The sequence below is a fragment of the Macaca thibetana genome, chromosome 4 (assembly GCF_024542745.1).
Source record: "Macaca thibetana thibetana isolate TM-01 chromosome 4, ASM2454274v1, whole genome shotgun sequence".
NCBI lineage: Eukaryota > Metazoa > Chordata > Mammalia > Primates > Cercopithecidae > Macaca > Macaca thibetana.
The window spans coordinates 134251291-134277685 of NC_065581.1; the positions used below are offsets into that span (position 1 = coordinate 134251291).

Sequence of the window (26395 nt, forward strand, 5' to 3'; positions counted from 1 at the left end):
AGCAGCGGGAGAAATCCGTCTCCATCCCCCCCGCGGGGAGGGGCTCGGCCGCCGCGTCGCCCTTCAGGAGGAGGGTTTTAGGAGGGGAAGCGCGGGCCGGCCGCGCGCGTGGGGACTGCGCGTGGGAAGCCGGGCGAGGGCGGCGCGCCAGCCCCACGCGCGGTGCGGGTCGGGCCCGGCGTCGGCTTGCGCCCGCGCCCCCAGCTGCCGCCTGCGCCGTCTGGGAGCTGCGGAGAGGGACGCGTGTTTCGTGCTCGGATCGTTACAGTTCCCACACCCAGGCCATCTCACCATCGTGGCTTGTTTTTCTCTCCTCCCGCGCTGGGGGCCGAGGGTTGGGAGCATTTTTAGGGGAGCAGCGGGGAAGGACGAGGAGAACCTAAAGGAGCGCGACAGGGTTGAAGTCGGCGTCTGGGGACCCCATCCCCAGGCGCAGACGCTGCCCCCAGCAGCCTGACGTCTGTGGTAGGACATCAGTTATGCTTCTCCAGATCGCTCACCTCCCCTGAGGTCAAGTTTATTTATTTATTATTATTTTTATTTTTTTAAATAAAATGAGGTTTGGCGAGAAGAACTCCTGCCTAGAGTCTATTATTTTGGGGAGGGGTCTGGGTATGGAGCCCTCCCTACTGACCCGGGTAGTCTTTCATTGAATTGCCCCATCAACACCACAGCTGCCCCTAATTTTAAGATCCCTGGGTGGTTGGGAGGGATGGTGGAACCTAGAGAAGCTGTGGCTATATTTTCACTTTTCTGAATCACATCTTTCCCCAGTGTCTTGAACTTCTTGCCTCTGAAATGGTGTGTGTGTGCCAGGCGTCTTGTTCCTCTTGTTACTGTTATTTAAGCTGTTTTAAAAAAAAGACTTGCGGTTTTCCCCTCATTTCTTCAGTCTTTATTTCCTCCCCACCCCCCGTTTTTATTGTTTTTTTTTTTCAACTGAATACTTTATTTCTGTGGTCTCTTTATAATGCTCTTGAGAATTAGCATTTCAGTTGGTGTTCTGTCACATTTCACCTTGGGCTTAGCACTTGAGGGAAACTGAGTCAATTTCTATGCTGCAAGGGCTAGGATTTAGAATTCTCAAGCTTTGAACAGGTTTCAGTGGGGAACGAATAGTGCTTAATCCTATTCAGTTTCCCTTTGCAGGCTCATTGCTGTGAGAAATCACTGGGTGGCTGTTGCAGCCGCTGATGGGGGCTACATTGCAATGCAATCTTGAATTGTGATAAGGGCCAACGGGGTACATCCATCAGGCTGTGAGTTTGACGCAACTTTTAAAGAGCTATGCTGTGTCACCTGTCAGAGCTCGAGTGGTCATTCTTTTAATTCAATTTAAGAACTACCATCAAACTTCAGATATCTATTCTTGGGAGGTTATTGGAGAACTGTACAACTGGTAATGGCTTGGAACAATGGTGTGGATTTAGCGCTAATTTAATCCTATCCTGTCTTCCTCACTTCTTGGGCAGAATTCCCACTGAAGTCAGTAGTGGTCTTGTGTGCAGACAGACTGCTGAGAACAAGAGGCTGCTCATTTAGCGTAACGGGAAGGGACGGTTTCTTTCCTTTTAAAACATCCCTCTGTAAGAAAGACCTAGTCATAACAGTTCTTTAATCTTTCACCACTAGTCCAAGTAGTTAAGAGCACTTTTTGCAAAAACCTTCGAAAGAAAATTTGTGGATGAATTGAGCCACGTCCCTCGAACTCTTGATATTTACATTGGATGGTGATTGTTAAGATTAAAAGCGATTTAAAAAATCAGTTAACAAAGCTATAATTTCAGTAAAATTTTTCCTAACTTTGGTAAAAAACGTAAACTGCCAGGGAGCATTTTGTAGCAACTGGGTATGTATGCTTCAAATCTGAAATTTAAGTCCAAGTAGAAAGAAGCAAATTTAATTTAGGGGATGAATCTGAAGAGAAGCCACCAAAAAAATAACTATCTAAATATAAAAGAAGGAAATTCAGATATCTTTTGCTGTATTTCAGGAGATAGCTTTAGGGCAGTTTGCTCACTTTCATACGTGTTCTTAAAGACTTACTGACTGCCTGGGTCCATCGTTAGATATGCGAGCACTTGGAGGTTTCCAAATGAGCTTTGTGCTGATCTGAGTTGCTGAGCTAGTTAGATCCTTGGCTTCTTAACGTAACATTCTTGTGGCTTACCCTTTCCAAATTACTACTTCTAAGGAATTGAGTTTAAAAAACCTAACCAGTGACCAGAAAGTAAAAATAGGTATTTAAAAATCAGAACCATGTCCACGTGTACTACCCAACCACTTGCTTTCAACTAAAAATACTTGCAAAGATGACAAAGCAGTCCACAACCAAAATATTTATTGGTACAATTTCTCTGTAATTAGTAATATTGTACAGTTATGTTTAACATCAGGTTCTGCCCTGAATCACCCCTCTCATATTACTGTGGCCAGTGAACTACAAAGGTTGTATCTTTGCCATTTCATTTAGGAATGTGGGGTTTATATTTTATATTGCAGCATGCTAAATATTTTTGAAGGTTTTGTTTTGTTTCTGTTTCTACCCTGTCTTTACTAAAAATACAAAAATGAGCCGGGCATGGTGGCGCACGCCTGTAATCCCAGCTGAAGACACGGGCTCTTTTCTTTCTTTTTTGAACTGAAGTAGTCTGAAAGCTGTGTGTGGACTTTTTATTGAAAAGTATGACTTGCTACTAGTGTTATAAGGCAAATAAACAGTTTATAGAGATCAATACCACTGAGTCACATTTTGCATTTCTAAAATCTGTATTGTTTACTTGGAGAAAACAAAAGAAATGTGCCTACCTCCTTCCTCCATCCCACCTTTATTTAGAAACATTTCCAGTGGGCTTTTTTTTTTTTTTTTTTTTTTTCAGATTCAGAATTACTGTACCTAACCACTGGGTACCCTTACAGATCTCAAAGCCTCAAGTAAATGTTTATGCTGGCTTTCGTAGTCAGCAAATAGTAGCCAAACCCTAATTTACTGCTCTTTTATAGAATCTTGGAATCTCAGGGCTGAACCCTTAGGAGTCAGCAGATCCACTCTTAGCCCTAGTCTCTTCCTCTCAACATGCAAACAGTTCTAATCTCTTTGGAATGTCTGAGCAAACAGAAGATTTGTATGTGATTCTGTCACCTTCTAGACAGAACATCCTTTGGGATGCCATGTTTTGGCATAAACCAGCAACTTGATATTGTACGATTTGTAGCATTTCTCTGCGTGGGCAGTGCCCTGGACTAAAATCTAAAATGGAGTCAATGCCTGGTGTCGTTAACTATAGGGAAATAGCCTCCAAGTTAGCTATTAGAGTTATTTAGAAGTTATAGTCGAGTGTGGTGGCTCACACCTGTAATCCCAGCACTTTGGGAGGCCGAGGCGGGCAGATCATGAGGTCAGGAGATGGAGACCATCCTGGCTAACACCATGAAACCGCGTCTCTACTAAAAATAAAAAAAATTAGCCAGGCGTGGTGGCGGGCGCCTGTAGTCCCAGCTACTCGGGAGGCTGAGGCAGGAGAATGGCCTGAACCCGGGACGTGGAGTTTGCAGTGAGCCCAGATTGCGCCACTGCACCCAGGCCTGGGCGACAGAGCGAGACTGCGTCTCAAAAAAAAAAAAAAAAAAAAAAAAAAAAGAAAAAGAAGAAGTTACAGGGAAGCCAAGAAGGAAAGAAATAAATCATCTCAGTTATCATCTAGAAATGATTTATAGTTTTTGTTGTTGTTGTTTTGTTTTGTTTTTGAGACACAGTTTCACTCTGTCGCCCAGGCTGGAGTACAGTGACTGTGATCTCGGCTCACTGCAACCTCAGTTTACCAGTTCAAGTGATTCTGGTGCTTCAGCCTCCCAAGTAGCTGGGATTACAGATGTGTGCCACCATGCCCGGCTAATTTTTGTATTTTTAGTAAAGACAGGGTTTCACCATGTTGACCAGGCTAGTCTTGAACTCCTTACCTCAAGTGATCCACCCGACTTGGTCTCCCAAAGTGTTGGGATTACAAGTGTGAGCCACCGTGCCCAGCCGGTTTATAGTTATAGCTAATGGATTTTGGTAGCTTTTTCTATAAAGTATGTGTATGTATGTGTATTTCATATGAGAAAGGGAATATTGTATGTATTCGTGATGTGAAGCACCTACTCATTGTATTTAATAAATATTTGATGCATTAATTCATTGAACCTTTAATATATTAGAGGAGAAGAATCTTTAGTGAAGATTGTTTGATAGAGTTGACGTAGAAATGGGTAATGTTTCATGTAGAAATATCATGTCGGTAATATTTCATTTAGAGGATTTGCTTTTCTAACCACTGGTATTGTTTCTCCTGGTTTTGTGGTTGGCTTCGGATCTGTGTTGTAAGTTTCTTAGATGCATGTTTTTCATGTCTAGAAGAGTAGATAATCTGTGTATTTCTGTGGTGTTGGGGTAGTATTAATTTTAATTAGAATTTCAGAGCTTTCTGAATTTTCTTATTTCAAAGTGATACCTCTTACCCCTTGGCATTGGATTAGATTTCATGTGATCTATGAGTGCATTCATACTGCTTCTGGATTTTTTTTCTTCAAAGATTGCAATTGAGCTAATTTCATATTCTCAGTTATCTTTAAAATCAAAACATGTTTTCACTTCACAGATACCTCTCTGACTTTTGCATATTTTCACTCTAGCATATTAGAGCCATAAAGTCAAAAAGTACATAGATTATCTCCCAAATAATCTGGAATAAATTGAAGGATAAGAACAATCTTTTCTTGAGATCTGAGCTGTATCTTAAGTAAGGTTTTGCTTTAGATAGCCAAGTTGACATTTTGCATAGATAACTAAATCCGGCATCATGGGGATAATTTTAGTTCTTCCCAGGTTAGGAACTGGAGGGCATGGAAAGGCTCCCAAAGTGGTTTTGTCAGTGTTCATCTGTAGGACCTTATTGCCTAGGTCAGTTAGGGTAGTTCATGCATTTAAACCAAATCTTTCTGAAGAGACCAGTTTCCTCTTGCTTTGCTCTTAGGGCCTCACCATCAACCTTCAAGAAAGAATTTTCAGAGACTTAAAGACCTATGTTACCCTTCAGTTGCCTTTTTCCAGAATAATTGTGGTTTTAAAAAACTTGTCATATAGGTCTGATTACCAGCTCTGAAGTCACCTTTTCCAAGCTCTTGTAATCAAGTTTCCAGACCTGCTGATGGGCTTCAGGGCTGGGCCATTGTAACAACAGTGCTGAATTTACTCACATTTTTCATAGTTTCCTACATTCTACCAATATATGTACATATCCCAGTAGCTTAAATACATAAAATTAAAATGTGATTTACACTCTGCCATAATTCTTTGTTTCTTTCTCTTTTTGTCCAGAAGCTACTTGTTTTTCACCCTAGATTCATTTACCTCGAGGGCCAGAAGGGAACTTGGAGATAATTTGGTTCAGACTCCTGACCTGGGGGGGAGAGTGGGGTTCTTGGGCCTCACGGGTGCATAAACTGCCTGAGACTAAGTGAGGTATTGAGCTCCCATGTACGTGCTCTCCTGTGTGTGTGTGGCATCTGTGTGTGTGTGTGTGCACAAGTGGATGAGAGAGACAGGTTTGAGGGAGAAAGAGAACTTTAGGAGCGGTTTTTGAAAGGGTTTTGGGAAACAGAAAAGGTTGAGAACTGATATTTCAGTTCTTATTTTCGAAATTAGAAGATGGATGTTTTAAGAGCATTCTTTTGTTTTTCTCTTCTTTTTCATTTTTTCACCCTATTGCTCTTTTCATCATTTATTCTCCCCTACCCCCCATTGTATTTCTTTCCATTTATTTGAATTCATTTAGTTGACCCCCATTTACGTAACTGTCAAGGTTAAACTGAATTCTGATATAATTCTGGCCACTCATATTCTTACCTGTGAACTTAATGAATGTGCATTTATTTCCTCACAAATTTCTTTGATGGAATATTGATTAGAAGGGATCAGTAACATGTCTACACTATTTGATGCTGGTTAGACTGCCACATATGCCGTTGTGATCTTGGGCAAATTATTTCTTAAAGCCTCATTTCCTGTAGTAAGGGGTTAAAAATCATACCTACCTCAGAGTTCCATGAAGATTAAATGAGCTAATGCTTATAAAATGCTTCACAGAGTGCCTGGCATCTGTAAAAATTACTAGGTTAAGAAAAGACCTAGTGGGTTGGTTACTGGTGAATATGTAGTAAGCAGATTTCTTGCAGTGGTCAGGAATAATTATCTGTGTGGAAGTACAGTGTTTGATATGAAATGGTAATTTCCTATGGTGATCACAAGTTAAAACCACTTTTTAACAATTTCAGTCCAGTGTCTATAAATGTTTGAGCTTTTAGAAACTCTTGTCTTCATTCTTTTTGGTAATTTACAAAAGAACATATATATGGCAAAACAGTTGGGATCTAGTTTCAATAACACAGGGATAATGTAGTCTTTTTTGTTATGTTGCCAGAGGTAACTGATTATAAATGTAAAATTGTGTGCATATGCTCTATTATAACTTCTCTCTATAACCACAGTAAACTTGCTGAAAAAAGCCTATTAGTGAGTAGAATTTTTATTGATAATGTTTAAACCTTTGCATATGGCATTAAAATGTAACCTTTATAAATCTGTGTGAAATATACCTGCACACATAATTTCTAGCAACATAGTGTTTTAACTTGTTAGTTGCCAACATTAAGAAATCGGATTTTATTCAATATTTTTATTTTAGGCTAGAAAAACTGGATGATGGTGTAGCACTGGGCCCACTGGGTCCACTGGGTCTGTTGCTTCTGGTGCTGTCACGCATCAGCTGCTTTGCTTAACCTGTCCCTGACGCATGCATTTTATGCTCAGTTCTAGCTTTGTTCTAGGTTCCATCGTAAGTAATCCTGTAAGGCGTGAAGCATTGATAATCAATAAACATGTAAAAAAAAATAATAAGGAAGCTAATGGTTTTGTAGCACAGACTATACACCAGGTGCTGTAATTGGTACTTTATATATGTTAATAACCCTGCTCCTTTTTTGCAGCACTGTCTTGGAGTAGCTGGTGTGCTCATTTTATGGATGAGAAACTGAGGCTTAAAAATTGAATAAATGGCTCAAGGGCACCCAGCTTGTGTATGGCTAAAACCCTTGTTTTTTCTGTGAGTTCCAGTTATTGCTTTTAATTGTTTGTTGTTTTTACTCAGTAGAAGTTGATGTTTTTTGGAATTTGTTGGCATTTGCAGTGTCTAACTTTTATGAAAGACAGGCTTGCTTTCCTGACTGGGTTCACCCATCTAGTTTTTTGTGTAAAGGTATGATTATGAAGCAGACCTGAGTACTACTGTTAGTTGTGTGATTCTTGAATTATGCTGGAACAGGGAGTACCCTTCATCTAGTTTTTCAGACTAGAAACATTTAGAGTAATGTTTCTAGCCTGATGTTTCAATATTAGAAAAGTATACCAGAGGATAAAACACATCGGAATAAAATGTGGCTCTCCCTCGACCTTTAGTTTCTGCCTTTCCTGTGGTTTTGCACTTTTTGCTTTCATTTAAAGTGCAAATGGCGTTCCCTGGGGTGCTTTATATGATTTAGAAAGTCAGGTAGTACTGTAGGGATTATGAAGAAAAGCAGCAGACTAGTGCCCTAGCTCCCTTCTTGACAGATTTCTGCTCCCCTGAGGTAACTACTTGTTGGAGGCTGAAAGAACGAGGGTTGTAATCAACTCAGTATACCACTGGAGGCTATATGAGTAAGCAGCAAACTTTTTCCACAAGTGCAGAATGTTGGCAAACTGACAAACTGCATATGCCACCCAGAAGGAATGCTGAGGGCAGTCACGCCCCAAGTGCAGTGTTTCTTGTGATTAGGTACATGTGACGCCTGTTAGTAACAATACGAACCTGTGATCAATTAAGCAGTGGACCAATCATTACCTCCTCCTCCCTGCTCTTGTTACCCAATAAATAAAAAGGGCTGTGGAAGCTCAGGGGTTGCCTTTGCTCACTAGAAGCAGGGAGCTCTTTTCTTCTTTCCCTGGCCCTTAAAACAGTTTCTGTTGTGGTTTTTGTTGTTGTTGTTGTTGTTATCATTTCCACGCTCATCCCTTCATTTAGTCTCATAATGACGGTCTCAAGTAGTAACAGTAGTAACCGTCATAGTGATGGTCTCAAGTAGAAACTGTGGCAGTCTGCCACAAGTGGCGCCCGAACAGGGACTATCAGTGACAAACAGAGACCTGAAGAGACCTGAAGGGACCTGAGGAGGCCTGCAGGGACAAATAGAGATAAGTAGGGATAAATAGAGACAAACAGAGACAGATAGGGAAAGATAGAGACTTGCACCAACTTGGAGGAACTAACAGGGACCATAGGAACAGACAGGGAAAGATAGGGATAGGTAAAGACTAGCAGAGACTAGCAGAAGCCAGCAGAAACTTGCAGGGACAGACAGAGACAGATGGAGACAGGGTCCTACAGGGACTTGAACGAGGAAGGTCTGCTGGAACAGAAAAAACTAAAACCAACCAGACAAACGAGAAACCCCAATACAAGTCTGCCGGCGGCAACATAAGGAGATGAACAAACTGTGTGGGTGCCCTCAAGGTGTGTGTGACCATGGAATGGAAGATTGGAGATACCCGTGGATTCCAGCCACAGGCCTGATTCCCCTAGTACAAGCCATGAGCCAGTTGAATCTGAATGCAAAGTTGGAACAGAGGACCGACTGGAGTCACACTGACATCAACTCCCATGACATGGGGACGGATAAAGAAAACTACGCAGGAGGCTGAGAAACTTAGAGTGTCAGGGTCAGGCAGAGACCACTGACTCCATGTTTGTGGCCATGCTGGCCATGGTTTCCTGTGTGTCTGTAAGATCAGCTGGACCACCAACCGGCAATTAAGGGCTGCACAGGCTGTAGTTGCCTTTCTCAATTAATTCAAAAACAAAATGGGAGAAATGTTGGAGGTTGAAAGAATGAGGGTCGTGATCAATTCAGTATACCACTGGAGGCTATAGGAGTAAGCAGCAAACTTTCTCATAAATGCAGAATGTTGGCAAACTGACAAACTGCATATGCCACCCAGAAGGAATGCTGAGGGCAGTCACGCCCCAAGTGCAGTGTTTCTTGTGATTAGGTACATGTGAAGCCTGTTAGTAACAATACGAACCTGTGATCAATTAAGCAGTGGACCAATCGTTACCTCCTCCTCCCTGCTCTTGTTACCCAATAAATAGAAAGGGCTGTGGAAGCTCAGGGGTCTGCCTTTGCTCACTAGAAGCAGGGAGCTCTTTTCTTTTTCCCCTGGCCCTTCCTTTAAAACAGTTTCTTTTTTTTGTTTGTTTTGTTTTTTGTTATCATTTCCACGTTTGTCCCTTCGTCCCTTTGTTCAGTCTCCGAATGATGGTCTCAAGTAGTTAACAGTAGCAACTGTTGTAGTCATGGTCTCAAGTAGTAACTGTGACAGTCTGCCACAGCTACTTTCACTAGTTTTGGTTTTATTTTCTGGTGTTTTGTCTCTAAATAACATGATTTTCTTGTTTCTCTGATTTTTTTTAAAGTGACAGAAATATTTTTATGTTTTATTATTTGTTAAAAGTTTAGTGGCTGGGCACGGCGAATCACGCCTGTAATCCCAGCACTTTGGGAGGCTGAGGTGGGCGGATCACCTGAGGTCAGGAGTTCGAGACTAGCCTGGCCAACATGGTGAAACCCTGTCTCTACTAAAAATACAAAATTAGCTGGGTGTGGTGGTTCATGCCTGTAATCCCAGCTACTCAGGAGGCAGAGACAGGAGAATCGCTTGAACCCAGGAGGTGGAAGTTTCAGTGAGCCAAGATCGTGCCATGGCACTCCAGCCTGGGCAGTGAGAGTGAAATTCCTCAAAAAAAAAAAAAAAAAGTTTATATTTTTGTGTGTAGATAGTTGTTCAAATTGATGTTTCTGTAGGGGTGAGGTTAGCAGGCCGAGTGGGGCAGAGAAGCACTAGAAAAGCCTCTTCTGCTACCTTGCTGAGGTCTGCTTACTCCTGTTTCTTGATTTTTACATTTTACATGTAATACCTGTTTGACTTTCTACCTCTAGTTAGCTTCCTTACTAACTCCTTCCCATTTCCTCCCCTCTTCTGTTTTCCAGCTTATATATACCAAAGCTGAGTGCTTTGATTACATGTACTTTCTTTTACAACTTTATGTTTTATCCTGAAGTTATCCTGATCCTTATCCTTTTCCTTATTTTCTTTGTTTTCTTTGTACCCATCCTTGGTTCAGCTTTAAACTATTTTAGAAACTGTGAAATTCTTGCTGGTAGGATCAAACATGATATAATCTTTTGGTTCCATTTTCTTTTTTTGTTAAAGCTGTCCTTCCTGGCTGGGCCCTCCATCGTCCTGAACAGGTTTTATTTCTAGAACTGCTGTGTAGCTGTGTGCAGGGAAGTCCTTTGCCTCTTTTTCTGCGCTCTATGTTTCTTTCTTGGTTCACTGACAAAAAGTCAAGAGTTTATCCGTGAACTTGTAACCAGAACTGTTTTTGAATCTTGGCCATTAAAATCAGCATCAGTGGCTGGGTGTGGTGGCTCATGCCTGTAATCTTAGCACTTTGGGAGGCTGAGGCAGGTGGATCACCTGAGGTCAGGAGTTTGAGACCAGCCTGGCCAACATGGCAAAACCCCATCTGTACTAAAAATACAAAAATCAGCCAGGTATGGTGGTACCTGCCTATATAGTCCCAGCTACTTGGGTGACTGAGGCAGGAGAATTGCTTGAACCCAGGAGGTGGAGCTTGCAGTGAGCCGAGATCATGCCACTGCACACCAGCCTGGGTGACAGAGTAAGACTCCATCTCAAAAAAAAAAGGAAAAAAAAGAGAAAAAATCAACATCAGCACAGGCTACATCCTAATTTCCTTAATGAAGACTTCTAGTAGTTGCCCAAAAAAGTGTGAATGGGAGGTGGGTTTCTTGATGCATGCGTGTCTTAAAATGTCTTTCTCCACTCTCAGTTTGGTTGCTCTTACAGTTTGGTTGTATATAGAATTCTATTAGGTGATTACTTTCCCTCCAAATTGTGAAGGCATCTTTTGAAGCCATTTGAAGGATGCTCTTTCTCTCACCTAAGTCCTCAGAGGTACCTGGAACCTCCAAATCTTCAGACTCTCAGGGCTTTTCCAACAATCAACTTGTTTCTTGTAGGCCCCCACCAAAACAGTAACAGTTTTCTGCTTCCTCTGCTCTGCTAAGTCAGTTACTTTGTACATCTGCTTTCCATCTTCTAAAATTTTGTTGACATATCTGCTGGCCTGACCCCTCCCATTGTTTTTTTTTATTTTATTATTATTATTATTTTTGCTTTGCTTTTGTGAATTTGTTCCTTGTAAGAAAACTTTTCTCACTGTCATTTTAGTGTGGTTCCGGGAGGAAGAAGAAATTAGCTTATGTTAAATATATTGGATTTTGGAATTTAAATAGATTAAAAACAAAATTCCACAAGATTGCCATGGTACTCACATTTGATAAGGACTGCAGCCATAATAAATTTATACTTGTTTCCCCGTGCCGGCTGCTGGGTTGAAGTTCATTTATATAGAGGGAGGTGGAAAAGTCAGGTGATTGAGTGAACATCTAGGGTGCCTGTGAGTGGATAATTGATACGTTATTGGTCAAGAAACTGCTTCCTAGGAAAAGTTCAGTAAATGTGTTATATTTTTTTCCTGTGGTCTTTCAAGGATTAGTTCAGTATAAACTCTTAGAAATATTATATACTTGAACTAGACTTAACAATACATACTTACCAAATTTGTTTTTGCTGTGTATTGGAGGTGACAGCATTAGTTTAGATTTATTGAGTATATTGGTTTGTCTGTCTTTAGACAGACATATTGTTCTCACACATATACTTGAATATCCTTTGGACCAGGCACGATTGCTCATGCCTATAATCCCAGCACTTTGGGAGGCCAAAGTGGGCAGATCACTTAAGCTCAGGAATTCAAGACCAGCCTGGGCAACATGAGGAAACCACATCTCTATTAAAAATAAATAAATAAAAGAATATTGTCTGAATATGATTTGGGGATTACAGTAAGCTTTGAACATATGCAGGTTCTGTTAAATACTGTAAGGATGAAAATTTCATTTCATTACTAGGTGGGACATAATTAGGGATTTACATTAATGTGAAGGTACGGATGTTAGGGATTTTGAGTATGGGTTTTGGGGATGGTAAAACAAAAAGGAAGGTTCTGAATGTCGTTGTGGGTCAGTAGTGACTGTGAGGTCTGAGGAAATGTCAGGATGATCTAATGCCTGTTATGTGATCAGTGTTGGTTAATTTAGTTGCCCAGTGGGTTTTAGAGATTTAGAAATTCAAATCTATTATGCGTTAATGTAGAAGATGTTTCAGGGAATAGATAAGGAAAGTATTTCCCCAGAGTATGTTGGTATGCTAAATGACTTGAGTCTTTCATTTTTTTTTGGGAGACAGAGTCTCGCTCTATCGCCCAGGCAGGAGTGCAGTGATGCAATCTCGGCTCCCTGCAACCTCCACCTCCCGAGTTCAAGCAATTCTCCTGCCTCAGCCTCTTGAGTGGCTGAGATTACAGGTACCCACCACCATGCATGGCTAATTTTTATATTTTTGGTGGAGACGGGGTTTCACCATCTTGGCCAGGCTGGTTTTGAACTCCTGACCTCGTGATCCACTTGCCTCGGCCTCCCAAGTGCTGAGATTACAGGGGTGAGCCACCGCGCCTGTATGAAAACTTTTCTTCCCCCTACCCTGACCAAGGAGGGCAGATCACCTCTGCCCTCCTTGACCTCCCAAAGTGCTGGTATTACAGGTGTGAGCCACTGCACCCAGCCCCCACTTGATTTTTAAAACAATTTTGTGCCACGGGTCTGACAAGAAAAGTGAAGAGTTGAAACTTAACCAGAGTCCTGGAGCAGTTACTAATGGAGCTTCAGGCACAGCCAAGGTCTCTTATGTCCAGAGTTGTTCTCTCTACACTGTGCGCTTTTGCCAGTTGAAGTTTTCTTGGAAAACTCAGGAAGTCTGCCAAGTTTTATAGCTAGAGGGATGTCCTGTAGCTTTTATATATTTGTGTCTTGAGCCCTGAAGGTAGACAGAGCTCGGTCTTCCAAAAATAGTTCAATAAATGTGTTAACATTTTGAAATACTACTGAAAAAACAAGGAAGTAAAAGTCCTATGGGATTATTGGAAAATGGTGCCAAATGCCTCCACAAGTATTTGAAAAGCAAATGTGGCAGTGGTTATAAGCTAGACAATGGTTCATATTCAGCCTTTGCTTTTGGGGACCATTTTTATTATGATAATCTTTTACTGTTTCCCACTACTCTGTTTAATTGCTTCTAGACTCTGGTAGAAAAGCTACTAAATGAACATCTTCCTTGGAAAATTTTCTTTAATTCACTTAAGGAGAAAAAGGAAAACTTTTTTTTCTTAATAAAGTGGGTAAAAGTTGTGTGTGGGAAAGGTCAGAATGTCACGTACTGAGTTGGGTCTGTCCACTGCAAAGAAATCAAGAGTTTATCCATGAACTTGTAACCAGAACTGTTTCTGGATCTTGGCCATTAAAATCAACATCAGTAAAGCCTATGTCTTGATTTCCTTAATGCCAAGATTGTCTGTTTTAAATTACACACATATGGGAATGTGAATACATTCGTCTTCCCCCACCTCCCTCTGTCCGAAAACAGGAGGAAAATAAAGGTACGTTGAAGATATTCTAAACTGTTGCAGCTCTGCAATGAAGAGCCGTAGATGTGGGCTGCATATGTGGTGCAGATGTGGCTCCTACCTAATTGAGGCCATTTCACCTTCATCCTCAGTGCTGCAAGCTTAAATCGAAAGAGGGTAGATTCTAGAATAGTCTATAGATCTATGATTTATGTGTTACTTGCTCTGTGTAGAACACATAATAGCAGTGAAGGATAATGTGGCATTTTTTTTAAGGAATTTTTTTTTCCAGTTAGGTTTTCTAAAGCCATGTTTGGTTAGGTTGTTTTTTAAAAGTCATATAGTATCTGATTATCAAAGTGTTTTTGGAAGAAAGACTGTACCATTATCAGTTACAGAAAAGTGTTTTATTGTTTTAAACTTTTTACTATGGAAATTTTTCAATATATTCAGAAGTAGAGAATACTGGTATAATGAACCTCACGTATCCTCGCCTGGCTTCAACAGTTACCAGCCACATAACCAGTCTTGTTTCATCTGTATTTCCCTTTGACTCCCTGACCCACTCTCCTCTTTATTTTGAAGCAAATTCCAAACATCGTATAATTTTATTTGTGAATACGTGAGATTCCCTCCGCTTCCCTTTTCATGGCATGTGCTTCGTGGTCTCCCAAATAAAGCTCATATTTATTACTGATTTTGTGTAATAACAGAAAGTAGATCATTTGTGACATACTGTTGTGATGTTTTTGGAATAAATATCTGAATATTGTTTTAGTCAGTGAAAGCGGTTTCACCTAAATGTAGCATTGTGGACACAGAGAATGCTTTAACCAGTGCCCAAAACAAGGCACATAAAATAAAAAATACAGCAAAAAACCCTAACAATTTCTAAACCAAATCTGAACTGATCTTCAAATTCTCATATTTTCTCAAGGTAATGTTAAAGTTGATGTTGTATATATTTTTTTTTCCTATGACTCCTACCTATGTTTATATTATGTTTTATTGTTTTTAGATTTTTCTTTTTTCTTTTCTTTATTTTTTTTTTAAGATGGAGTCTCACTCTGTCGCCCAGGCTGGATGCAGTGGCGTGATCTTGGCTCACTGGAACCTCTGCCTCCCAGATTCAAGCTGTTCTCTGCCTCAGCCTCCTGAGTAGCTGGGATTACAGGCGCCCACCACCACGCATGGCTAATTTTTTATATTTTTAGTGGAGATGGGGTTTCATCATCTTGGCCAGGCTGGTTTTGGACTCCTGACCTCGTGATCCACCTGCCTCGGCCTCCCAAGTGCTGGGATTACAGGCGTGAGCCACCGCGCCTGTATGAAAACTTTTCTTCCTCCTACCCTGCCTTCTTTCTTTCCTTCTTTTGCCTAACATAGTTTAGTGGAAATATGTTGGAACTAGACCAAGCAAAATCTTCTTTTTTAGCTGACTGAACTTTAATGGGACTACACAGTTACAAAATCAAAGCAACCTGTTTGTATATGGTTCTGTCTGGCAGTATAGAAGGGAAGGTACATGCCTTAAACATCAATGATACACTAATTTAGAAATCATTATGTAAATTGTTGGCATTATAGCTGCCCCTGACAATCACTTCATAGTCGAAGTGCTTTTCCTAAGTAACAGGCAGTATTTTTATGTTGAAGATAGTTTATTTTATATTTTAATCTGTACTTTCAATTAAGATATAATTATTTAATATAATTTCTTTGTAAAGTCATTGAATTATAAAATATTGATAATAATAAGCACCATGTTTTGAATACTTAATATATGTCAGGCGCTATTCTATAGGCACTTTTATTTTTAAATTTTTTTTTAGAGATGGGATCTTGCTGTGTTGTCTGGGCCGGAGTACACTGGCTACTCACACATGTGATCATTGCATACTACAGCCTTGAACTCCTGGGCTCAAGTGATCCTGCTGTCTCAGCTTCTTGAGTTCCTGGGACTAGAGGTGTGTGCCACCATGCTGGTTATCTATAAGCACTTTTACGTATATTTATGTATTTAATTCTTGTAGTAACTCTCTGTGGTAGGTACTATTATCCTAAGTATCCTATAAGAAAACTGAGGCACTGCATTTTGAAATAACTTGCTCAGGATCACTCAGCCAATTAATGGTGGAGCAGGGATTTGAACCCAGGCTGTCTGCTTCCACAGCCTATAGCCATAACTACTGTCTTATATTATCCCTAAGAATATGTAAACTACGTCAAATCCCGATCCTATTTGCATTCGCCTCCTCACGGGTAGCTATCTTTAATCAGAGCCAATACTACACTATTGTATTAGGATGTAATTTCATCATTGGGGGAGAGTTTTCATTCAGAAACTAGAAAGCACTGATGAGATCCTACCATGTTCCTTTACCAGCTTTAGTTATAAAGGGGAAGCAGGAAAATGGCAGCATGTAGAGGATAAGGTGATAACCTCCATCTTACCGTCTTCCTTCTCCCCACTTAAAAAAGAAATGGAATGTTGAGTCCCTCTGGAATGTTGACAGGTTACAAAGGACCTGTTGAAGCCTGTCGTTCACAGTACCATTGAAAGGTGAAAATTTGTCTCCCCTTGAGTACCTTGAAATGGCAGGTGTGTTATTGGAATATTGGACATTGTTGGTCAGTACTGCCAAGTATAGACTTTTGTAGGAGTTTATCCCAAATCTACAGTGACCGGAATTTCAGCAAACCAGGTATTTGATACTGTTTTTTCCCTTTTGTTTCTGAAAGGAGCAGAGGATAGAAAGACAATTGTTCTAGCCTCAAGTCCCAGTCTACTCATCAGTTAAGTGTGACGGTGGTCAAATGATGTTGCTTTTTGTGTCTGTTTTCTCTTAGGTGGTTCAGGTACCCTGAAATAAATCCTAATTTACATGTCTGTTGCTCATCATAAAGTGTCCTTCCTTTAAGAAGGAAAAAGCCGGGGCATAGTGGCTCACATCTGTAATCCTAGCACTTTGGGAGGCCGAGGTGGGAGAATTGCTTCAGTCAGGAGTTTGAGGCTGGCCTGGGCAGCATAGTGAAACCATGTCTCTACCCCCAAAAAAAGAAAAAAATTAGCTTTGGAGACTGAGGCGGGAGGATTCCTTGAGCTCCAGAGATGGAGGCTACAGTGAGCTGTGATCTTGCCACTGCACCCCAGCCTTGGTAGTGACAGAGTCACACACAGTCTCAAAAACAAACAAACAAACAAACAAAAAAACAGAGAAAGAAAAATACAGGGATTGTATCTTGGCAAAACATTTGATAAAATTTTCATAGTATCTTTATATCTTTATAAACAACTTTGGAGAAAAATCTCTGGTGGTATTTGTTACCGAAATTTTAATCCTTGTCATCTCCTATCCAAGATATTTTTGCCAGTGATTTTTAATGATAACAAACAAGGATTACTTATGAGATACACAGATTTCACAGAAGTTTGTAGGGAAAACCAAGTAAGCTGTACCTAGATTGTCTTGTTAGCTACAAAATGGGCTGAAATAAATAACATGAAATTTGTTGGGATGTCTTTGAAAGTCTTCGAGTCTCTCCTGACATGTTTTGGCTGTTTGTTCTACTTTTCCTTCTGTTCTTTGCAGACTTCTTTTCCTCTGACTGTCCTTTCAATTTTCGTATTTCCCAGGGTTCTATCGTTAGCCTTTGATTCGTAGCCCTGACTAATTTTTATCACCCAAGACTTTACCTATTATAATCTGTTAACTCACATCTCTCTCCAGGTTAAGTCTTTCTCTTGAGTTCTGGATCTTCGGTGACTTAGAAGAATCTCTGCCAGCATCTCATCGTTTTTAAATAAATGTATGAAATATTTTGTGTAGAATGTGGGCTGTATGGATTATTTTGCATTGACTTAGAATATTTAGATACTTCATTTTAAGGGGTACATAGTGTGCACTAATAGACATTTGTTCAATAAAGATGAGTGGAAACCATATCCATGAAGGGTTGCTGGGATGTTGAGATGAGGAGAAACTATAGCACCTGAATAACTAGCCGTTGAAATAACTGAAGGGATAAGACTTACGAGGGGATAGCTTGTTGAGAGCTGGTTTAAGATATAATTATTTAATATAATTTCTTTTTAAAGACACTGAATTATAAAATATTGATAATAAGCACCATGTTTTGAATACTCGAGCACTGCCTTTCTAATTTTGTTTTTGACAAAATCTGCTGGAAGAAATAAATTTTACATCTTGACCCTTTATTCAGTCTGGACGTATGTATGTGTATATATATGTATGAATAACAGAAACAAGTTTCACAAATTAGTTCTTAACCTTACTGTGTGTATTGTGCTCTGAGATTTTCTTTTCTACTTGATAATAATAAAATTCCAGTCAATAGTCCACTAACTTAATTTCACAACTCACTAATGGACTGTCGCTGCAATTTGAAAGTTCTTTTTCCATGGATAAAACTAAGAAATTTGGAGAAGGGAATTTTTCTACCTGGTAGCAGAAGAACTTTTTAACAGTTGGAGCAGGCTGACGATGGAACGGGGCTGCCTTGGAAAGGAGTGCTTTCCCAAGGCTCGAAGGACCCAGACAACAAGCCGTTGGAAGGTGGGAGGAAGATTCACTGGGTGGGAGATGGAACTTTGTGACCACCAAGGTGTCTTCCAAGTCTTAAGATTTTATGATTCCCATTTTGTGACTTGCTGAAATTTTAAGATGATTAAAGTTATTTGAAGATGAAAAAGATTCTGAATTTTATTTACCATGATTCTACTTTTTTGTCAAAAATGTCTCAATTGTTTTAGAAATTAATTTTTAAAGTAAAAAGTTTTAAGAATTTTATATGCTAACTGTATTTCCATTATTAATTTATTTCCATTTCCATTATTTCAATTTTTTTTTTTTTTTAAAAACATTACTGACTGGGTGCTGTGGCTCATGCCTGTGATCCCAGCACTTTGGGAGGCTGATGCCGGAGGATCCCTTGAGCCCAGGAGTTTGAGACCAGCCTGGGCAATGTGGTGAAACTCCATATCTACAAAAGGTACAAAATAAACTTCGGCATGGTGACCAGTGCCTGTGGTCCCAGCTACTTGGGAGGCTGAGGTGGGAGAATCTCCTGAGCCCAGGGGGCCAAGGCTGCAGTGAGTGGTGATTGTACCACTGCACTCCAAGCTGGGCAACAGAGTGAGACCCCATCTCAAAAAAAAAAAAAAAAAAAAAAAAGCATTATTTAGGAAGTTTTAAATATATACAAAACTAAACTGAATAGCATATTTACTCCCCGTTCCTTTCCCACCATTCGGCTTTAACAGCTGTCGGCTCACGGCTGGCCTTCTTTCATCAATCTCTCTATTCACTTCACTTCTTACTATATTATTTGGAAGCAATTCCCAGGCATGTCATCATTCCATCTACATGACTTCGGTATGTATTTATAAAAGATGAGACTCTTGAGAATACCATTATAATATCTAAATAAATTAACAGTAAATCCTTAATGTCATCACATATTCACTGTGTTCAAATTTCCATTTGTCTTTGTTTCTTTCATAGTCTCTTATTTGAATCAGGATCCAAGTTAGGTACATACATTGCGATTGTGATGGGTCTCTTCAATTCTCTTTAATCTATCGGTTCTGTCCCCTTCTTTCTTTTATATTTCCTTGCAGTTTTTGTTGTTGTTGAAGAAGTTGGATTGTCATCTATCCTTCCTGCAATTTCTGTTTTTCTGATTCCATCCTTGTGTAGTTTAACCTGTGCCCTCATCCTGTGAATTGGTAGTACATGCAGAGGCTTTTTATCAGCTTCTGGTTCAATTTTTGTTGTTGTTAATACTTCATGAGTTTTGTTTTTCTTAAAACCACTCAAAGAGTATACCTAAATGCTAAATGTAAGGATGTTTGGATTTATTTATTTATATTTTTTAAGACAGTGTCTCACTCTGTCACCCAGGCTGGAGTACAGTGGCGCAATTTTGGCTCACTGCAACCTCTGCATCCCAGGTTCAAGCGATTCTGCTGCCCCAGCCTCCTGAATAGCTGGAATTACAGGATCGTGCCACTACACCCAGCTAATTTTTTTATATTCTTAGTAGAGACAGGGTTTCGCCATGTTTGCCAGGCTGGTCTCGAACTCCTGACCTCAAGTAATCTGCCCGCCTTGGCCTCTCAAAGTGTTGGGATTACAGGCCTGAGCCACCTTGCCCAGCCTCAGATTTCTTACTTGGTTCTTCATTTTTTGAAATCAGCCTAAGCCAAATTCCCCCTAAAAACAGATGGAACCACTTAGAAATTTGGGAAGATAATAATCCTCTGCGAACACCACATCCAAATACAGATTACACAAGAATTTCTACTCCAGCTTCATTTCCAAAAAAGAAAGGGAGAAAGCAGCTGTCTTAGTAATTTCCGTGGACCACAAACCAGGTTTTCAGTTCAAGTGAGACATTTTACAGTAAAATCAGTCTTGATTTTTCTAGCACAGTGATGGAAACTTTTTAGTTTTGCTAGTTAGATTTCTCACCCAGTAAGCAAGAATCCTTAGTGACTCTTTTTTCCCCCTGTTACTCCTTGACAATTAGAAGTAGGATAAAAGTGAGAAAATGTGAAATCAGAAAGCAACCAATTTATGTGGGAAATTAAATAAATGTTCTATAGTGATCCTTTGAAGGAATTTAATCTGTTTTTACTTCTTCTTGTGGAAATTTTTCTGTGTATAAATAAAGAGGGCAGAATAATACCGTCCATTTCCCCACCACCTTCTTTTTCCCCTAATGTTTAGTGCATTAAGAGGTGGAGATGAAGTCACACTGCTATTCACTGTAATCTTCTCTACTTTTTCATTTGTTGTATCAGGCTTGTAGCATAGGTTTTACATCTTTTTCTTTCTTTTGTTAATACTGGTAAATCTTGCTAGTTTTTATTTTAAGGTCTTTTGGCTATTATTCATTTTGCTAGGAAGTAGATGATTCTATGGTGAGGTGAAGATGCTGGGATTAGGGTTCATTTCCTGCCTTATTTTATTTTTTATTTTTTATTTTTTTTGAGACAGAGTCTCGCTTTATTGCCCAGGCTGGAATGCAGTGGCATGATCTCGGCTCGCTGCAAGCTCCTCCTCCCGGATTCACGCCATTTTCCTGCCTCAGCCTCCTGAGTAGCTGCGACTACAGCCGCCTGCCCAACTGATTTTTTGTATTTTTAGTAGAGATGGGATTTCACCGTGTTAGCCAGGATGGTCTCGATCTCCTGACCTTGTGATCCACCCGCCTCGGCCTCCCAAAATGCTGGGATTACAGGCGTGAGCCACGGCGCCCGGCCATTCCCTGCCTTCTTACTGAGTTTCTTTTAAAAAATACTTTTTATAATGGAGGTGTATGCAAACATAGAGTAGAATAATGCATCCCCACATACCCGCCTTCCAACTAATTACTCCCATATGGCCAATTTTCATCTGTGGACCTTCCAAACCCATGTTCCCTGTTCCATGCTGGATTGTCTTAAAGCAGATCCCAGATATTATATGACTTCATTCATACTTTTTAAAATAGGTCTGTGATGAGTAAGCATTAAAAAGATGAAAACCACAATACTGTTGTTACATCTAAAAAACTTACTTTCTTAATTTATCAAATATTCAACGTGTGCTCATATTTATCCAGTTGTTCATAAATGCTCTTACGGTTGGTTTAAGTTAGAATCCAAATAAGATCTATATTATGTTTGGTTTATATGTCTCTTGAACACAGTATCTTAATACGTACTTTGTTTCTCTTCTTTTTCTTTCAGTTTATTTATTGAAACTGTGTTGTTTGTTCTATATTCAATTAATTTGTTGAAACTCTATTGTTTGCTCTCTAGAGTTTCCCACATTCTGGAATTTGTTGATTGCATCTCTGCCTGTGCTGCTGTTTAATATGTTTCTCTCTTCTGAATTTCCTATAAATTGGTAGTAGGTCTGAGGCTTACTCAGATTCAAGATTAACTGGGAGTTAGGAGTATAGAATCCTTCCTAGTTATTAGTGTATATTTCTTACTGCTTCCCATCAAGAGATACAATATAGGATTAGTTTTCTTTTTGGAATGAAGATTGATCAGTGAGCTCAGGTGTTTCTAGCTGGACTGATCCATCCATCAGTCTGTTGGGAAAAGCTTGATTTCCCATTAAGCTTTTTTGCCTAATGGTTTTTAACAGCCATCGATGATTATTGCCTAGACACATTATTTCCTTACATTACCTTTTTCCCCATATGTTTTTTCCTGAAGTAATTTAAATTATGAAACATCACATTTTCAGCCCTAACTTTTTTGTTATGTATTTGTAAAAAACATGGACTGTTTCTCATTTAACCAGCACACTATTATATGAATCAGTTGACAGTAGTTCTCCAATATTGTCTAATATCTACGCTATGTTAAAGTCTCTCCAGTCATTCTCATGATGTCTTTTATAGTGTGTTTGGCAAACTGGGATCCTGCCAAGGAGCACACACTGCATTTAGTTATGATTGTGTCACTTAAGTTGCTTACAGTCTAAAATAGTTCTTCGCCTTCCTTTTTCATTCACTTTTCATGATGGTGACCTGTTAGAGAGATGCAGGATGTTACAGGTCTTGGAGAATCTTTGTTTTTCTTAGCTGGCTTAATTGTTTCTATGTAAGAGTATTTAAATCATTCGTCTAAACTCTGTATTTTCTGTAAAGTAGAATTTAGATCTAAATTCTTCATTAGATTCAGAACAAACATTTTTGGTAAGAGTATTTTCATAGCCAATTTGTATGCTTTACATTGCTTAGTATCAGGAACCACATAATGCAGTTATCTCACTATTAGTGAAGCTAAGATTGAGTAAGGTGATGACAGATCTCCCCATTGTAAAATTATAGTTTTCCCTTTTGATAGTGGCATGTAATCTGGGAGGAGGGAGGAGTGAGATGTTGGTACCATACAAATAGGTAATTGACAGTCTTTGACATAATAGTGTTAGTATCCATTGGTGATTTTACCTGAATCAGTTATCTCTTTGGGAATAGCAAAATGGTGATAAAATGGGATTTTTAAAGAATTGTGGTAAAATACACATACCTAAAATTAACCATTTTAGCTTTTTTTTTTTTTGGGGGGGACAGAGTCTCGTTCTGCTGCCCAGGCTGGAGTGCAGTGGTGCAGTCCCAGCTCACTGCAACCTCCACCTCCTTGTTTCAAGCGATTCTCATGCTTCAGCCTCCCGAGCAGCTGGGATTACAGGTGCGCACCTCCATGCCTGACTAATTTTTTGTATTTTTTAGTAGAGATGGGGTTTTGCCATGTTGGCCAGGCTGGTCTCGAACCCCTGGCCTCAAGTGATCTGCCTGCCTTGGCCACCCAAAGTGCTGGGATTACAGGTGTGAGCCACTGCACCCGGCCACCATGTTAACCATTTTTAAGTGTATAGTTTAGTAGGAGTAAACACATTCACATTGTTGTGCAACCAGTCTCTAGAACTCTCGCAACATTAACACTCTATACCCTAAAATGGAATTTTTAAGTTTTATTATTTCTTCAATTTTATTAGGTTGCAGTTTTCTGAGCAAAATAGCTTTCCCTCATTAATGCGGGCTATTTGATTACTGTGAAATACAGGCTTTTATTTGAAATGCAGGATAAATACTTAATTTTCCCCTTTATCAAATTTCAGAATAAACTGTTGGCATAATAGTTATCTCGAGTTTTTTTCTTTGGTTGTGTTTCTCTTTTTGAGTATCATTTTTGACTTAAGGATGTTTATATATTCAGTGTTTCAGTCAATTGCAGGCATTCTTTTTGATGTTCAAATTGTTCCAACTTTGGCCATCCTCTTCAAACTGGCTCCTGTATCCTTTTGACACAAACTTGTCAGGCCTTGGAAGCAAGGAGTATGTTTATTTAAAGGCAGTAATGTTTCTTTTGGAGAATAACATCAAATCTCCATTGACTGTGGCACAGAAAGCATTTACGTTATAGGAAGGTGCTGCAGAGCATGGTAAAACTTTGATACTATGGCCCTAATTCAGTAAATGGAAAAACAGGGTAAAGTTAGATAATCTCTAAGGCCTCTTCTCATTTTATGGTCTGTGATCTTTTACTACCTATAAAACTGTTTTGCTATTTGATTATTTTTGGAACAAAATATTTCAGGGGTTTGCATGTTGTTAAATTTTGTCTTAAACAACATCTTCGTTGCTTTCTTCCTATTCTGATAGTTTCCTGGGCCGTGGATTAAAGGATTGGAAATTTGGAAATGTAGGAGTTCCCACATATTTGACAGTTACAAAGTCCATACCCAGAGGAAGTGAGAAGGGGTTTGTGTCCTAACCTTTGCCTTTTATACCAACATAACATAGCTAAACATTCTGTTGAGAGAAGGTCGACCTTGTGATGCTGGATCAATAAGCTGCTGTCTTGTTTCCTGCAGACAGCTTTATTTCCTCTGATTTGGGTAAACAGATGAGGTTTCATCGAGAGTTTAAATATATAACTGAATTTGTGAAGAACTGTTTTCTAATGGAATAACATAATACTTTTATCATGTTTCTAAGCCTCTGGGAAGTCACTGTCTGACACTTAAAAAAAAAGTTGGTTTTGTAAATTGACTTTTCTTTTCCTAATGTAGAGTTTAATGTGGAAAATGGTCATTCTTTTTAGTTTTGTAGGTTTTTTCCCCCAGAATAAATGTGGCTCAGTTTTATCCTTATGCTCCCAATAGTCACTATCATGACTCTTTTGTTAAGCATTAAATACGAATTGCCAGTTTGAAATACTTTGAACACTTACTGAATGCTGGGCAGCAGTACAAATAATACAGCTGCATACCATACTAATAAAAACAAAATGCTGTGCCTTGAAAAACCATTTCTTCTCTAAGAATGAAAGAAGTATTATGGAATTCTGTATTTATTTACCAGTGACTTACATTTTAGCATAAATAAAAGATTATACTGTATTTTAGTTAAAAGTATTCCTTTTCAATGTTAGGAGGCATGCTTGATTTGTGAAATAACTTTACAAGATTATTTTTATAAGTAGACCATTAATTATTTTTAAAGAACCAGCATTTAAAAAATGTGTGAAATTGCTTTAACTGTGAATACTGTTATATCCAGTAAATAAAGTTATTCTGTGAATTTTCCAGATGGTGATAGCCAACTAGAATAATTTGATTCATCATTTCTGTCTCATGCATGATATTAATGAATTGTGAATTAGTACAATTAAAAGCTGCACTGGATTGTCCCATGTAAGACTCTACAGGCTTGGTGTTTCTTAAATGAGAAATGCTAGTATATGTTTTTAGAGAGGTAGTTATTTTCTGCATCACTGGTATAAAGGATTTAAGGCATTGAATAGGGAATAACTATGATAAAATCGCTTAAAATTTTATTATATTGCTTAAATTGCTTATATTTCTTTTTTATTTTTATTTATTTTTTATTTTTTTTAATTTTATTTATTTATTTATTTTTTTTTTGAGATGGAGTCTGGCTCTGTTGCCCAGGCTGGAGTGCAGTGGCCGGATCTCAGCTCACTGCAAGCCCCACCTCCCGGGTTCACGCCATTCTCCTGCCTCAGCCTCCCGAGTAGCTGGGAGTACAGGCGCTCACCACCTCGCCCGGCTAATTTTTTTTGTATTTTTAGTAGAGACGGGGTTTCACTGTGTTAGCCAGGATGGTCTCGATCTCCTGACCTCGTGATCCGCCCGTCTCGGCCTCCCAAAGTGCTGGGATTACAGGCTTGAGCCACCGCGCCCGGCCTTCTTTTTTATTTTTAATGTACTTGACTTTAAAAACAAATCAAGATGAAATACATTAAAAAGAAATATAAAAATGAAGATCTACATATGTGTTTATTGATACTCTGTTTATGTGTATTTTTGTATGTATATACACAAGAAATATTTTTAAAGGACACAATACTTGATAAGTCTCTCTTCTCTGAAATGTCTACTGTAAATTATTGCAGATTTTTTCCCCCTTAAATGTGATTCTTAAATGTTTTAGGTTTTTAGGGCTGGGTGCGGTGGCTCACACCTGTAATCCTACCAATTTTGGAGGCTGAACTGGGCAAATCACTTGAAGTCAAGAGTTCGAGACTAGCTTGGCCAACATGGTGAAACCCTGTCACTACAAAATTACAAAAATTAGTCAGGCATGGTGACACATGCCTGTTGTCCCAGCTACTCTGGAGGCTGAGGCAGCAGGAGAATCGCTTGAGCCCAGGAGGTGGAGGTTGCAGTGAGCCAAGGTTACACTACTGCACTCCAGTCTGTGCAACAGAGCGAGACTCCATCTCAAAAAAAAAAAAAAGTTTTAGGTTTTCAAAGTATAAAGATAAATAACATTTTTGAAAAAAAAAAAATTACCATAGTTAATAGTTGAGAGTAATTTTTTTCAGTTTTATTTTCTGAAAGCATTTTATAAGCATATGCTTTAGAGCCACTTTTTTTCAAACCCTGGACCCTGCAAAAGTGAATCATATCATCTAAGGCGCAGCTCATACGTCAGCTTTTCTAAGTCTTTCCTAACCCCCACAAGTAGTGTTAATACCTCTGTCTTTTGTGGCACTTACCAGGTTGGATTTTGAAATCCTAAAAATGTCAGTTTTCTCCACTTACATAAATTTTTTCAGGGCAGCAGCCCTAATTTATTTGTGTATTCCCAGTGATCAGCATAGTAAGGCATTCTGTAGATGCTTGTGGAATGAGTAAAAACCAGTAAATGAAATGAAAGTT

General features: G+C 39.3%; 1 protein-coding gene and 1 pseudogene across 23 annotated transcripts in view; both read left to right on the forward strand.

Annotated features, from left to right (window-relative positions):
- The window catches only part of EPB41L2 (erythrocyte membrane protein band 4.1 like 2), a 227599-nt gene that overhangs the window by 596 nt on the left and 200608 nt on the right, over window positions 1-26395 (forward strand). The window lies entirely within an intron of this gene.
- Window positions 73-25042, forward strand: LOC126952058 (inteferon-activable protein 208-like; annotated as a pseudogene). The gene has a single exon (XR_007724782.1). The product of XR_007724782.1 is annotated as an inteferon-activable protein 208-like (transcript).